At 40.9% G+C, this 16,176-nt stretch overlaps 1 protein-coding gene across 1 annotated transcript in view; it reads right to left on the bottom strand.

Moving 5' to 3' along the window:
- Positions 1 to 9,950, bottom strand: part of LOC134537410 (uncharacterized) — a 188,263-nt gene extending 178,313 nt beyond the window's left edge. Inside the window, exon 1 of the mRNA XM_063377796.1 lies at positions 9,744 to 9,950. The gene's annotated coding sequence lies outside the window, so the exon portion shown is untranslated. The remainder of the gene's footprint in view (positions 1 to 9,743) is intronic.
- Positions 9,951 to 16,176: the final 6,226 nt, after the last annotated feature.

Here is a 16,176-nt window from a genome sequence, read left to right as displayed (position 1 = left end):
ACGTAATGAATCCGCGAATTTTGCAGGTCTCTAGTTATCATGAGTTACAATGAACAAAAAAAAAACCGAAGATGCACGATCGGGCGTTTGGCTCTCTCGTCTGTGAAAAGAAGGATTCCCGGCGCATCACAAACAACCCCCCCCCCCCCCACCCCCAGGGGGGATTGATCTCGCGACATTGTGACTGCGAGGCGGGCGCTGATACACGTATGCACGTCTAAACTTACTTTCATGGAAATCTTTCTGTTCTCTAGCCCTTAGGACGCAGAAAACTGTCTGGTTATCCGGGTGAGGCTGGGAGTTGACGGCGGTGTCTATGCTGGGATGGGTAGCCCCAGCCCCTGGACACAGCCGGATCACTAACACCTCTCCTGTCTCGCGTGTACGGCGTGTTCCGTATCCACGCCCGTGGAGGCCCCAGGCCGGAAAGGCTAACACTAAGAGGGCTGGGACAATAAAAAAAAGGGGGGAGAAATCCTGTTTGCCGATTTTAATATTGTTTATTGATCACGTTCGTAATATCCAGGGCTAAGATTTGAATTGTTCATACGATTTACGTTGTGTCTGCTGTGCATATGTGCTCTATGTGTTGCAACATGAGTTATGACCTGTTATCAGAAAATTATAAAGCTATTAGCATGGAACCCTCTTTGTTTCCTTACAAGCAACTGTGAACTAGCTTGAGTCCTTTGAGGCTCATTACTATGATTGTATGTAAATCAGGAAGGGTGTTAGACAGTACTTTCGTTCTTGTTTTGGTCATTAATCCGTTCGCTGGTTTAATCCCTTAAGGAATCTTTCTGTTCTCTGACAACTGAGTTTCAAAACAATGTTTGGGCCAGATAACGCTCTCCGCCTGGGGTGGGACATCCTTCAGATAGCCTCCCCTGGTCGCACCTCAGGATGATTTCCAAGCCGACCAAACGACTTAGAAATTCAAAGTTAACAATCCTGGCAGAGAGTTATAGAGGGTTCCGCTAAATAGAAAAATAAAAATAACAAAATAGATTTTAATTAAATACTCATGAAAAGCAGAATCGATACCTCGGCAGGGCCACTACAGGCTCAGAGAGGTTTACTGTTTTGTTATTGTTATTGTTGTTGTTGTTGTTCCCTAGCCCGATGCGGAGTCGACGTGGTGAGCGACGACACAGCTCCGGTACTAGCCCGGACAGCTAGGCCTCCACCGGACCACGGGTTCACCGGGTCCCAGTGTGATGTGGGCGCCAGCAGTGCTGACAAGGTCTACAGGACTGAGGACACAGCCAACTGTCTGGTCAGCTGGGTGAGGCAGGGGGCTAAGGCTCTAACGCCTTCCTCTGATCAAAAAGGGAGAGTAATTAATCCCTTGACAGCTTTGTCTTAATTTTACTTGCTCTGGAAGTTTTAAACTGTTCTGCAAGCCGACTCCCAATCCACCCTAAGGGGCGCATATTTTGGGAGGAGTGGTGGAGTCGGAAAGCAGTTGTGCATATTGCACGCACATTGCGGGCGGTATACGACACACGAGCGCCCTGTCCAGACATGACACTTGTAGCGCGGGGACGTCCTACTAGCTTCCGCCCCTCCCCCTCTGGTGATCCCACAGTTCTGCGCCCCTGGGACTGGGGCGGGTCGTTACCACAACGCCGAACGTACAATAACGCCGAATGCCAAATTGACCGCAACGCCGACAGCTAGAAAACTGCTGTGTACCACAATGCCGAAATACAGTAACGCCGAAAAATGTTGCTGCGGGGAAGGGGGGGGGGGCACAGGAGCAAAATGAAAAACAACTGAATGAATTTGTGTGCTAACCTTACCTAACCTAACCTTTGTGGCAGTCCTGCAATGACAATTTTTCGGTGTTAATGTATTTCGGCGTTGTGGTATTTCGACGTTGTGGTGCACAGCAGTTTTCTAGCTGTCGGCGTTTTAGTCAATCTGGCATTCGGCGTTATTGTACGTTCGGCGTTGTGGTGCGTCCCCCACTGGGGCAGTCCCGGCCGGGGTCCCCCGGAGCTGCGCACCGACCTCCCCGGGGACAGCAGCTCAGGCGGTTGCCTCTGACGCACCGTGTTCCCGCACGTGATTTTAAATAAATTCACAATATAACCTCAATTCGTTATTTATAAAAGTTTCTTTAATACTAAACAAAGTTTCTTTTATGGTTCGTATGAACTTAAAGGTAAATAATTATGTCAGCCGTAGTATGCACTGAAATAATGAAATTATGTAATACACAGTTTTGGATTAATCGTAAAACATTTTTTTTACAACATTTATAATTAAATAAAAATTAGGTTTTTCCAAAAACTTGAAGAAAAAAGATGTTTGTATTGTTTTGGGAAAACTTCATTTTTGTTGATTTAATGAACGCTGTTCTAAAAACAAGCGTTTTAAGAAGAAGGCTACATACGAACGGTTAATTCAGAAACCGTATGCCACCTCATATGTTAGGACTGCTCAGTAAAAAGACCTTTATAGACAACATGTATGGTTATGTATGTTATAAATTTATTTAAAATCATTTGCAAAAAAAAACAGAGGATATTAAAAGCAAAATAATTTATTATCGGTACCCCTTGAAAGCAGTCACAAACTCGGATAGACACCGTGAGACATTCCTGCCATAAAAAAAGGAAGGGTTGTTTAAATAATTTAAATATAATCACGAACAATTAGTTAAAAAGCCCCGCGTTAACCTGTTTGATATTATAGAAGATTTTTCTCGCTCGGCTCAGGCGGAACGTGACAATTTTTCGGGTCCTCCCCCGGGAAAATTTGTATTTCAAGGTGGAAAATGGTGCTATTTAAGCAGTTTCATTATCTAAAAATTGATTACACAGCACTTTCTTTGCCCCTGTTTGCCCCCACTTGAAGGTTTCAGAGGGGGGGGGGGTAATACCCTTGCCCCTCCCCCTGTTGTTGCGCCCCTGTAACCCCTTGAAAGCAGTCACAAACTCGGGAGACATTCCTGCCGTGAAATAAAAAATCGTTCGAAGAAAGGACCAGTCGGTGTCCCATCAAACATTCCTTCCCCGCCGCAGTTGGCTGGCGCGGGGCCGGTGTTACACGAGAGCTGTGTCGTCACGTGGCCTGCATGCACGTGACCAGCATGCAGGCCGTGCGGGGGGCGGAGCCCTGGGCAGGACGGCGTGTCTCGGGTTACACACACACTTGCAGATTGCACACGAGGCTTCGAGCTTCGAGGCTCACGGGGGGTTCCGAGCTAATTCGTATCGATACATCGCTAGAGACCTGAAAAATTCGCGGTTTCATTTCGTGATAGTCTAGAATCCAAAAACGTTTGCCTTTTTACCGCATCAGTGAATGATTGGGCCACAGTTTATCTGAATGATACTCGGCCAATGAAAAACCTTAAACAAAAGAAGTATCGAATCACTAGCGTCCCAGTTGACAGGTGTCACGAGTCAGTAGCCAATGAACAGGTGTCGTTTCCGCGAGTATTTAAAGGACTGTGGAGTCTATCCTAAAGGTCAATGAATCCGCGAATTTTGCAGGTCTCTAGTTATAGCTGCTCTGCGAAGGGGCATGGTGAACATAGTTTAAACCATGACGTACAGAGTGCGCCTTCCTTCGTCCAGCCCTCGTGCAAGGTACACGTGTCACTGGGGCTGGTTTGCGAGCGGGCACGCGGGATGTCTCCCGGAGCTCAGCTGTGTGCAGTAATGAAGCTGCGCAGCCGCGCCCTGGCGGCACTCCTAGCACTTACACACCTCGCTGGCGGCCCCACAATGCCGTCCCCGTCGTGGGGCAGTGGGGGGGGGGGGGGGGGGGGAGGTGACCCGAATGTGCGAGCCACCGCTCCCAGCAGCCCGGCGCTGGCACGCACGAGACCCGCGCTCTCGGCGGCGGGAGAGCGTAACAGCGACGACGCGATGTCAGCGAACCTGGCGGCGTATAGTGCACATACTTTTATTTTTTATTTTTGACGTGACAACGTCTAATGAATCGATGAACGCCGGCTGCACGCACGAAAAAGTGTCCCGTTACGCTAATTGTCCCGTTACGCACATTGTACGCTTGCGCCGCATCTATCTATCTCTCTTCCGCCCGATTGGAACAACCATCGATTCGACTTTTTTCGAGGCACATTAAAAACTTGAAACACTTCCCATTCGTTTCCCACTTTTTCCTATCATCGTCCTATCCTTAACAGAATAACACAGATTGGAAGAACGTTAAATAGCAAACATGTATAAAAAGTTATGGTTAAAATAATCTGTTCGTTAAAGTAATAAACATATTTGAATTAATGAGTGCAAATAAAAGTAAATTAATCAATTAAATTGTAGATTTCATTTCACTCCTCCTTTGTATCCATACAAACTAGTGATAATTCAATAAAAATTATTCAATTTTATTCATAAAAGTATGCAATCATTTCATCAATGTTTTGTTATGACGTTGTCACGTTAAACTATCGTCCGTAAACCGACTTTACAGTCAACCAATTTTTTTAGAGGGTACATTATTTAAGAAATTTTTTTGAGGGCGTGAAATTTAAGTGTATATCTTGAAAACAGGGTGTACGCTGAAAACTTTAGGGGTTTTTAATCGAAATCTAGGGGGGATTTGAAGTTGGTCCTAGGAGGAACATTCTGTAGGAGTTGGCATCACTGCGTGAAACTAGTTTACAGCAGTGACATCTAGCGGAGTAGCTAGAAAGTGTCTCGCGCTTCGCCAATGCTAATTATCCAGTTTTTCCCACATCGTCCTATAAGGTTATTTTGGCTTGGGTTCATCACAGTTTTCTGGGTGTAGCTTGCTGTTCTTCATGTGGCCAAGATGGCGGGTTTGTACCACGCGCTCACAGTGCCTAATCACAGGGACAGTTCTGCCAACAACTACACTGTGTGGTTCTCCTTTCCTCCCCTCACTCCTCGTTCACCAGCAACTGGGGCTGTTTACATCGCACACACTTTTGTCCTAGCTGAGGGATGCACTAGAAATGCATCGTAGTGAACGCGGCCATCTTTGCGTCGCTTCCGAATTCCCACAAGGAAAAACGATGCATCCCTACATGCGTCCTTTAAAATCGAGATTTCTAGGGATGCGACACTCGCATACACTGATGCGTCCCTACAGCCAACACCTTCGGAATCGTGTTTTATTGTGTTTGTGTATAATATTACTTAAGATTATTGACATAAGATTTATTTAAAACGTACTAAGCGTACGTGATAACTCAAAAATATAAAAATAAAAACGTTAATAATAATTACAGAAAGGCGAAGTTAAACTTATAATGAGCGTTTAATACCGCTATAATTTTTTTTTAATATTTTGTCTTTCTTAATAAAACTTTTATTTAGAACGCTAGCTTTTATAACATCCAAGCTACATTAAAATTTTTAAATTGTTTTATTTTTAATTACGTTTTGCTGAATATTCGTAAGTAACAGGACTCAAAATGGTTGCGTCCACATTAGTACGACTAACAAACAGGTGGTGTCATGGCCCCCATATTCGATTACGGGCTTCCCCCCCCCCCCCCACAATTTTACAGTCACGTGCTACATTATAATTGCATGATTATTTCTTACCTACACTCATTTTAGAACGTTATTTAACCGGAAAATACAGGGTAAAATTATGGTTACTGTTTTATAAGTCCAAAGTAAGCTTTATTTATAAAATATTCAATATGTTTTTCTAGTTTAAAAAATAAATAGGCCCCCTCCAGGCCCGGGACCTGGACCCAGGGGTCCACCCCCCCCCCCCCCCCCTTTGTGGGGGCCATGGGTGCAGGGTGTCCACAGTTGGTACTTTCCTACTAGATCTAGTACTTTAGTGCTCTAGTACATTTACGCTCAGATCTAGTACTTTTTCTTTAATATAATAATATTACAGTAACTCCAATATGTTTTATTACTAAGCGTAATTATTTTTAAAAACTATAGAATGTATGTGTGTGTGTGTGTGTGTGTGTGTGTGTGTGGTGTGATATTTAAGTTAGAGCATTGCAATGTCATAATAACTTCCTAAATTGTTAAAACCATAACAAATTATAATTTAGTACTTTTTTTTTTAAATCTAGTACTTTTTTCTCGCCTAAGTTGGTACGAAATATTTTTTTTTCCCTTGTGAACACCCTGCATGGGTTGTGTTCGAAGTAAAAGTAATCGGATACCATCCCATCCCTTGGAAATGCGTCCTTTACATCGAGGCTGCACTTGCTGAGGGATGTAGGGATCTGTGTGCTCTGTGTGTTCCGACACAGCCAGTGTGCCCCACGCAGCCAGGGAGAGAACACTGGCCACTGACCCGGTGTTCGTCAAGGAGAGCAGCCTACATCTGTCATGTCATCGCTTGGAACACTCCAGCTTTTGGGGTCACAACTTAGCGCCACTACTTGCATGCCTGTTTGCTGTGTACGTTATTGTTTTTTTGACGTGATAACGTCTTATAAATCGATGAACGCCGGCTGCACGCACGAAAAATTGTTCACGTTCCGCCTGAGCCGAGCGTGCAAGAACCGACCAACCACCGTGCGAGAAAATCTTCTATAATATCAAACAGGTTAAGGTGGGGCTTTTTATCTAATTGTTCGTGATTATATTTAAACAAATTATCTAAATTAAATTTGCAAAAACTGTAAATAATATTTGAAAATTATAAAGTGCGCAATTATTCATCAATGTTTTCTTAAGACGTTATCACGTAAAATTATCTTCCATAAACCGACTTCACAGACAACCCCCTTTTTTTTACTCAGGAAAGCGATTAACTATAATAATTAGGTATTTTTTAGTAGCACCCACGTAATTAAAAAATAAAGACAGCACAAAATAGACAGTTATATGGAACTACCTATTGGGAACTTAGCGTGCGCTACCTGCTCCATATTTTAAAAATTACAATAATATTTAAGTGTCCTTACCTGATACAATCTTCTATCTATAGGGGCCGGAAAAATTAGCATTTTGCTAGAGATGCTATTTTCTTTACTCATTTACACTTTACAATTTAGATGCTATTTTGTTGCTAATTTCCAACATAAATGCTATTTTAACTAATTTTAAAAATAAATGCTCTTTTTCAACTAAATTTGTTCAAAATGTCATTCATTGTAAAAATATCCTTTAATAAAATATTACGGTTACATATATTTTGATAATTTTTTAAATCGTTGTACAAAATGTATATTTTTACACTTAGAAGAAAAAAAAACAACCCTACGTGTAGACTCATTTATCTGCCTCATCTTATATCCATACTTTCTTTTTGTCTAGGACAATGTGTGCCACTTAAGAGACATCAGAAAAATTGAATTAATACAAAAAAAAACTAATCCATCCTTTTTTGCCGCAAATTTTCTCATCGCACAGTCGAAAGGCGGAAAAGCGTATGCTAATAAAATGAAAACAAAACAGGCTGCACTTTGTTGCATTTTGCTTTAGCGGGATTGTGTAGTAGTGTAGTAGTTACTTGGCTCCCCCAACTGTGACACCTTGTGGTGATGTTCTTGTTATCGATCTCTACACTAGTTTCTGTGACCATACTTCGTGATACTGCCATCTTTCCGAGATGCAGCCAAGTTGAATGCGTTCTGAGATAACGTCACGATATAACCCAACCCAATTAATCCAGTTGATTTTTGAATTATTGTATGAATTAAACCTGCGCCCCAGTGTTTACTTGAATATCGCACTGCCAATTTTTTAAATAAAAAAAATTGAAATAATTGTTGTGGTTTTAATATAGGAAGGAATGAATTTTTTAAAATTAAACTCAACTAGAGGGTTAATTGTTGGCATTATTTGTATATGTTAATAAATATTTATAATGTAAATTAAAATGCGAATTTCACAATATTAATGTTAAATTTATAAAATAACAGATGTTAAATTTGGAGGAAATAGATGCTAATTTTTCCAGCCCCTATCTATCTACGGCTCGTAAATATGTGACTCGAACACAATTCGGTTGATAGCCATATTGCCAAGCAAAATGACATGACAGTTGACCACCATATTGATGAAGTGGTGCTAGTGCGTACCTGTCGTAAAAACAATGGCCTACTGCATTCTTCATTATAAATAAAAAACGAAAAACTACCCGAGTACTTTACAAATAAATATATTATATACACACACATATGCACATCCGCATATATAACTATAACCAGCCAATTTTCCTATTTTTGTGTTTTACTCGCTCAAAATAAATTGCTAGTTACTCCCGCCCATAAAATAAAATTCTAATCCACTTTTTTCGGTTGTCGCTGTACGAACATGTACCCAGCCGAAAAATTTAAGAAACACGATCGTCTTTGAAAAAAGAAAATGTTTTATGAAGCAGCTGATAAAATAAGAACGTAATTTTTTTTTTGGTTCAATGCCTATGCCTACTATTTAAATTAATATACCTAACATTAAACAATTCCCGTAAATTGAATACTAAAAGGTAAAGCGTAGATTATAACGTGCATACATTTCACATCTATTAAAAAATATTTGTATTTTTAATGTTTCTAATTTTAGTTTTATTTATATATTTTTTTGCATTGCAGAACAATGACTTTTGCCAGAGCCTTCAGACCCAAGGAAAAATAATTTTGTCGCGCCCCCCTTCCCATTATTTAATGTATAAACTCTATTAACCCTACAATAAATAAATCTTAAAGATTACGGCCAGATCTGTAAACGTGATCTGCACGTATCGCATAACATTATTTTAGTACGGCTCGAATGTGCAGTGATTACACTGCTAATCCTCAGTACTGAGTCCTAGTCCCTATTCGGGGATGATTGTTGAGTTTATTAGATAATCTGAAATCGACCCTTCTCAATCTTCCAACATAAGACGGGTCTTTGGGTCCTCCGGATTTCTAAAATAAAAACTACAATAACCTACCTGACACACGAGGACTCAATGAAGAGTAGGGCCTGAATAGTATAACGTCCCGTGCCATTGTTACAGCTACAGTCTCCAGCAAAGAATCGTTTACAGCTAAGCTACCCATTATGTATGACGGAACTTCAGCCGACAATTCAACACAGACATTATGCAACCCGCCTAACCACAGGAGAGCGCGATTAAAACGACGTCAACAAAACATCTTAAAAGCTCCGGGCTGCAATTATGTACCGCAAAGTATACGTAACCGCTATGCGCGAATTGTTTTGCATTTGCATTCTACAGCTTTGCTCCGCTTTGCCGAACAGTCGTATACGTCAGCCGAGAAGTTACAAGGGCAACTCTGGGTAGGCCCGGATTGAACAGCAGGGGCGAACACCCAGTTTTCGAACCCCCCTGTTAAGCCGAGGGGTGTCGGCTAATTTTTAAAATTCAAATTCAAAATGGCGAGTTTTGTGGCTTTCTGAGGTAACTTGTTGCTCTCTAAAGTCCCATAGGTATAACATATTGATCATAAGAATTCTTAAAAACGTTTAATTGTATATCAACACTTTAATACTATAAAGATCACAACTTTAATTGTTAAGTTTGTGAATATTTATAAAATTTCTTATTTCCGCCTGCATCGGGATCCTCTTTGCATGACTTATAATCGAATCATACCGTTAATTTTAGTACTAAAACCACATAAGTATGGTGTTGTACAGATTGCAAATTAGCATATATTAAACACGTAATTATGTACAGTATAAATAAGTACAGTATAAGTACAGTAAAGTGCAGTATAAGTACAGTATAAATAAACACTGCCGAAATGAAAAAAAAAAAGACATTTCTCCAATAAGGTATGACACAAGACACTGTTTAAGGGTACTCACGTCATGATAAGTCCGGCCAGGCAAGGTGCGGACAGCTGAAGGCCACTTGTCACTCGCGAACCTCGAAAAAAAAAAACTCGGCGATGTCAATCAGCGACACGTCAACAATGAAAGCGAAACTGACCGGACTGGAATCATGTTCCAGGAGGAACACACAAACCCCGCGCGCGCACTCTACCAACCGTTCGCGTCGGATCACTTTCACCGTCTGCGGGGCGAGCGGGCGCCCGGTTGGCTGCGGCCGCGCGTTGCGCACGCGATTTGCGCATCTCGGCGTGGTGGGGCGGCCGTGGGAGGGGCGTGGAACAACAACCGCCAATTCAAACCCTGCGGCCGGTACAGTTTGTTCGAACTGCTACCGTTCTCGGTATGCGCGCGTGCTGGTCGGCTCCTAGAGACGCGGACCGCGCATGGCAGATGACGTCAGTGGCGTATTCCAAAAGGAGGACGGGAGGAGGGAATTATATACCTTCCGATTTATGAAGAAAATATCTGTGAAGACAGTATATTAACGTGTGAGAAGCCATGTCGCCAAAGTCTATAACTGAAGACCGATATTTCAGTGTGTTAGTGTGAATTATGATGTTATTTTTTGTTTTAATAAACGTGTTCAAATTTAGTTATTTTTTCTATTTTTTTAATACCTTCTCGGAAAAAAAATTCCTGTATCCGCCTCTGCGCATTGTGAAATACAGCGTCTGGATTATATTTACTTGAATTAAGTTATAACCACCACTAATTTTATTGTTGTTTGAAAATTATTCCATTGAGTTAATTTGGGGTAGTAACACGTCACAATAATGTGTAGAAGATAAAGGTGCTTCTCCCAATTATTTCAATGATTTTTTTTTTCTACAGGCACTAAATTCGGTGGTTGTAGAGCGTTTTTCAATTAAACATAATCCAGACGCTTAGTATTTTATCTTAAATATTTTCTGTATTATTTACAATAAAAAATGTGGTTCAGGTTCAAGTTAAAAGACGTGTATCAATGAGAATTGGGACTCTCTTTAGACCATAAGTCGTGTAAAGGCTTTCAACTTATTTTGACGTGATGAACCTGCGACAGAAGTTCATAGAGAATGATTCTGAATTCGCCCGACAGAGTACAGGCGACTCATGAGCGTCGTGTTGTGTCTGACCCTGCAGGTTGATTGGATAAACACTTGGGCACTGCCCACGCGGGACAAGCTGGGTCCCAAGTCGTACGTGTGAGGTTTAATTTTATAGCTTGGATAGCTGGTTGCTACCTGCCCTTAGGTCCTCTCGGGACACCCGAATTTACGAGTTAAGTGCCCCAATCATCTTGTAAATGGGCTTCTTCAAGGCAGTAGATCGTAAATTTAATTTAATATCTGGCCCCCGCGTGGCCGTGCGAGGTGTGAATTGCGTAGCGCTGGGGCGGACAAACTACCGCTCGTTCCTGGCTTGCAGGCACACTTCGGAGAGAGAGAAACAAAGACCACTATAATTGCTTTGACTTGTGTTATGTATTTAAGGACTATACTAGGTACGCATTACACACATCTCTTTGTGACTCCGTAATTTGTTACCTTGTGGGGCGGATGTCACTAAAACGTTCATTCTTAGACTCAGCTGTACAATTATCACCGATGAACGGGTACAACAGAAGGCAGTAGTAATCAGGCATCACAACTGCGTAGGAAGGTCACTGGGTGTGATGTGGGGACAAAATACGGCATTACGTCATTGTAGAGGAATGCAAATCGCCTAACCTTGCAACGCCTTGTATGTACTGGAGCTACAGCTACAGAATAGTTAGGAACGCATCAACTATCTTACGTATTCCTTGGAACATCCTGCTATCTTGCCTTCATATCTCAGAGAGAGAGAGAGAGAGAAAGGAAATCGTCCATACGCAAAACTGGACATTTGCACACTTACATGATTTCAAGACTTGGGTGATATTAAATGGTTAAAATTTAAGTACATACTGTTTGTTACGAGTCGGGAATATAGGGTTCGAAGGGTAGCCCATCTGTTTTAGTCTATGTCTATTTTTTAATCTTTAATACACATACTGCGTGCCATATATCTGTGAACTTGAGAGCTACAGTAGAACACTATTTTACCGTGTTGAAACGGTAGTATTGGACGGAATATCATGCCATACTATCAAAGTTTACGTTTTGTGACAAATTTTACAATCACAATGTTGGATGAAATCAACTTGTTATGCTATTTAGGCATTTAAATTTTTTAACATTCATTTTTTAGTTATAGAAACATAATTTCCTTTTTGCATATAAAATTATTGCGCATACGGCGGAATATGGTCACTAAAATAACTGTCCGGTTGAGAAATGCCAACATCAAAAATTAAGTTTTAAATATTAATAAAATATAAATTTCTTAAACATGATAACTTGAACAAAAAAAGTAATTTTACGGACAGTCTTAGTTCAGAATTTAGTGAATGGTATATTAAGGGAGTAACGTATTGAGTATAATTGCTAACTATTATACTTTGAAAAATTTTTTTGACAATGTTGAATTATCTTGGTAGCAATTTAATAAGCATGTGCAGGTGTGTATTTTTTTGCAACTTAAACTAGGTTATGAATTTCAACACTCTGACTTTACAGCCAAAGACAACATAGGATTTGGGTTGTTTCGTATTGCAAAATATATGGTGAATATGCCCAACAACTAGCAGCTTGTATGTTGCCAACATATACCTACTTTCGAAAATTTAACGACTTTTAGTTTGTTAGGTTGCCGATAAATACCGCACAGTTCGCTTATTCCCAAAGAAAATAAGAGCGTTAGTTCTAGCATTGAGTACTGGATACTCTCCTTACAACAATACTACGTACAGATGCACGGTGTTGTGTTCCGTTATCAACAACTTCTTTTGGAATATACTGTTACAATATTTGTAACAAATATACATATTTCAATTACATGCTTAGTTTTTCATGTGCTGTAACGAGTTTAAAACCTGTTGTTCCGGAAAGTTATGGCAGAAGAAACAATAGTATCACATGCTAGTTACGAACAGTTTAAATTATTGGCTATTTACAATATACTGAAAACCAGGGGCGCAGTTCTGTAGGATGCGCAAGGAAGGGGTGGGGGGAGGTCTAAAATTTTTAGGCCTGTGTTTTAACCGACACAAGTCATCTCTGTATACGGTGCTCGTATGTTGTGCACTACCCATATTTTGGCCTTCGTGCATGCAATAAGCAAAACACTTAAAAATATAAAACATAGTTTTGACTTTTACGTTCATCAACCCCGTCTCAAAATCATGACTTTGAAAGCGTAAACGGTCCTCCTTCGTGAGAATCTTCTTAATTCCATGCTGGAAAGCATTGTCAAAGTAGGCTAGAAAATATTATGTTAACGTACAAAACAAAAATGTTAATTATTTTAAAAATAACCATTTGATTTATTTATTTTTAGTCCACAATAACAATTCTGCAGAGTGTTCTACATATGTAAATATTAAATTCTGCGTCGGTTTCAGTATGAATTTACCAAGTTTTTGCAATAAATTTGAAGGTAGGCTATGTATTTATTTACTGTGCATTTATCACATGGATGCACACAATTTTGCTTCCGAAATGGTGATGCATCTGTAGTGAAATTTTGGAGTAAATTTAAAATGGTTTCTGCTCAAAATAAATCATATAAATTAAGAATATTTGACCACAAACCCAAACGCCAGCCATCAATTGACTTAGTTTATATTGACGGTGTTACACGAGAAAACTTATGTATTCTCAGTGACATGTCAGTATTTGTATAAACATTAAGAAACATACAGCTTAGAAAGAAAAAAAACTACTGATGGCTCCAACGTAGCGCGTCTCTCTCCCCTTGAAGTAGTTCCCTGTTGTCACCGCTGTGCGGCGGCACCTGCGCGCACTTGTCTCCCGCTTCCTGCAGCGCTGTCTCTCTCTGCCGCGCGTCGCCCTTGTTACCAACTGCGAGAAGTGAAGTGGCAGAGGTCCGTTGTCGTCTCAGTGGTGGACGCTGACGGAGGGGCAATAATGTTACGAAAAGGAAGTACGTTATTTTGGGTGATGCAAGGTGAGCTGTTGCAACACAGGAAGTGACTAAATGTTGAAGACGATAACGTAACTGACTACAGTTGGCGGGGAACATCCGTGAAAGCCATGCTTGAGAGATGTATTTAACATCACTTTACCGAAAGGACGTATTTGTGAAAAATGGCCCGGGAAGTTAAGTTATTACGAGAATAAATTTTGGTAGGCGTGTTTTAGAGGTTTGAAGGGAATGTGGCATGGAATGCTGCTTCCCCCCCCCCCCCCCCACACACACACACCCCTCCACAAACAACGTTCACCGAAAAGAGGCTGGTCCGATGTTTGCCCGTCACGGACAGAGGGGAGAAGACGTGGCGGACGTCGCTCGCTTTGCTGATGATTGGATGTTTGCTTGCCCGGAGCAGCCTCTAGCCCTGAGGCGGGAGTGGACCGTCCGGCCCAGTGTAGCTGACCGAGGACGTCATTCGCGGGGAGAACTCTGTGCAGCGAAATCTTTGGACTACTAGTTCGTGGACACACGTGTGTGTAACAAGGCGGATAGGAGGGCAGGCCGTTTGAGCCGTAAAGGAGGCGAAGCGGTTAGTTTTTTTATTATAGCGCTGGCCACTAAGAAGTGCCGCTACAAAACACACTCATGATACAGAAGAGAACATGTCAAACAGAAATAACAAAGAGAGATCTGAAATGGAGAGAGACTGGCCCGCGCGTGGCCCGGACGGGACGCCACTACCGCGCGCACGGAGCGGAAGTGACGTCACAAACACTGCTTGCGTGCTGCGGACAGGGCCGAGGTACGACGTCAAGATGATTTTTGGATATCCTAGCTATAAAAAATCGGTGTCCTGTGTAAGCGATTGCTTTTTTTTTTTCACTACAAGAAATATCCTGGTGCAGTTCCATGTTGTGAAAAATTATGCCAAAAAAAGCGGGAGCTTAGAAGACTGGAATCATCTACCTATGCAGACAAACATTATGGTTCTCGACGTTAACAACCTGACATTGATCCAGAAACATTTCAGGTACACGCACAAGAGAAGAGAAGCGTCAACAGTTAAACACGATTCTCCAGACAGGAAGTATTGGAACTTAGTTATAGGCCTACATATATTTAAATTAATGACTGTGTCAGACTTAAAAATTCATTTTGGCATAAATCATCCTTACCAACCAAATATATATTTTTAATTATAAATAATTATTATATTTTGAATATTTATAAAAAAACTAAAAGTCCCCGCTTTTATCGTTGAATGAACTAGAGATAAAAAAATTAATTTAAGCAAAATAATGCCCTACATCAGAGATGTACAACATCTAACTTCGGCAACGAGAAAAACCTCATGTTTCAAAAACACATAATACAAAACTTTGACACGAAAATTAACGTAATATTATTATTTTAAAAAATATTTTTGCAAAACTCCGTTCCCCCGGAGAAACCCCCGGAATGGCCACCGCATGGGGAGCCCAAGAAAAGAAACGGGCTCCCCATTTGGAAGCCACCTGGAAGGTTTTTTTCTGTTCCACCCACCGTTTCTTTGGTAGCCTGACTTGTTGCAAGGGATTGTATTCATACCAGAGAAAATGCCGCCATTTCGTCCGGGCAATCCGCCTTGGAGGAGCCGGGGCGCGAACCCGGGTCCTACAAGTCACAAGGCAGGCGCTCTACCCCAGAACCAGAGTGGTAGAGCGACAACATGCAGTCTTGTTAACACTGACATCATGTCATTCACTCGCGTTTACTGCAGTTTGGTTTGTTATTAACACATATTTATAACTGGCAGTAGATTTGTGAAGTAATCATAAATATGTTTAAAAAAATGTTAGCGAGTCTTTCAGTACGAGCAAATGCGTGTGTTGTCGTGTCTTATAATACGAAACTCGGACAAAGAATTTAACGAGGAACTATTTAAAATAATGACGAGCGTGATTAAAAAAAAAAACTGATGAATAAAATAGTCCCGTTTCAAATGCCAAAAATTATGGACGCGAATCACACACATAGTTTCTGAGCCCGCCGCTAGAATGCGCTGCCTGAATCGCAGGTAGCAATTAGCAGCACGAAACAATCGTAATTTTTAAACTATTAGAAACGGCTCCGAATAAACCATGGCTTTTGATTAGAATTTTTGTCAAGGAATTTAATTATAATACTGCCCATCGTGTTTAAATTCACTCAAAAAGTTAATATTATAAAGTTTCTCCACGCGTCTGAGAGGTCATTCTTCTATGCAGCATTACTCAAATATTAACCTTAAACATTTTAAAACATATATTATAAAGCTAAGAATATGTTTGTATATTAGTTTTTGATTGAAAGACTGTAATCAGTCTGGAAATACTCCCCACAAAGCAAACCTCAACTTTATTGAACTGATGCAACATTAATTTAAATTTAA

This window comes from Bacillus rossius, chromosome 12 (assembly GCF_032445375.1).
Source record: "Bacillus rossius redtenbacheri isolate Brsri chromosome 12, Brsri_v3, whole genome shotgun sequence".
NCBI lineage: Eukaryota > Metazoa > Arthropoda > Insecta > Phasmatodea > Bacillidae > Bacillus > Bacillus rossius.
The sequence above is the reverse complement of the archived record's forward strand: the minus strand, read 5'-3'. Positions and strand labels throughout refer to the sequence as shown.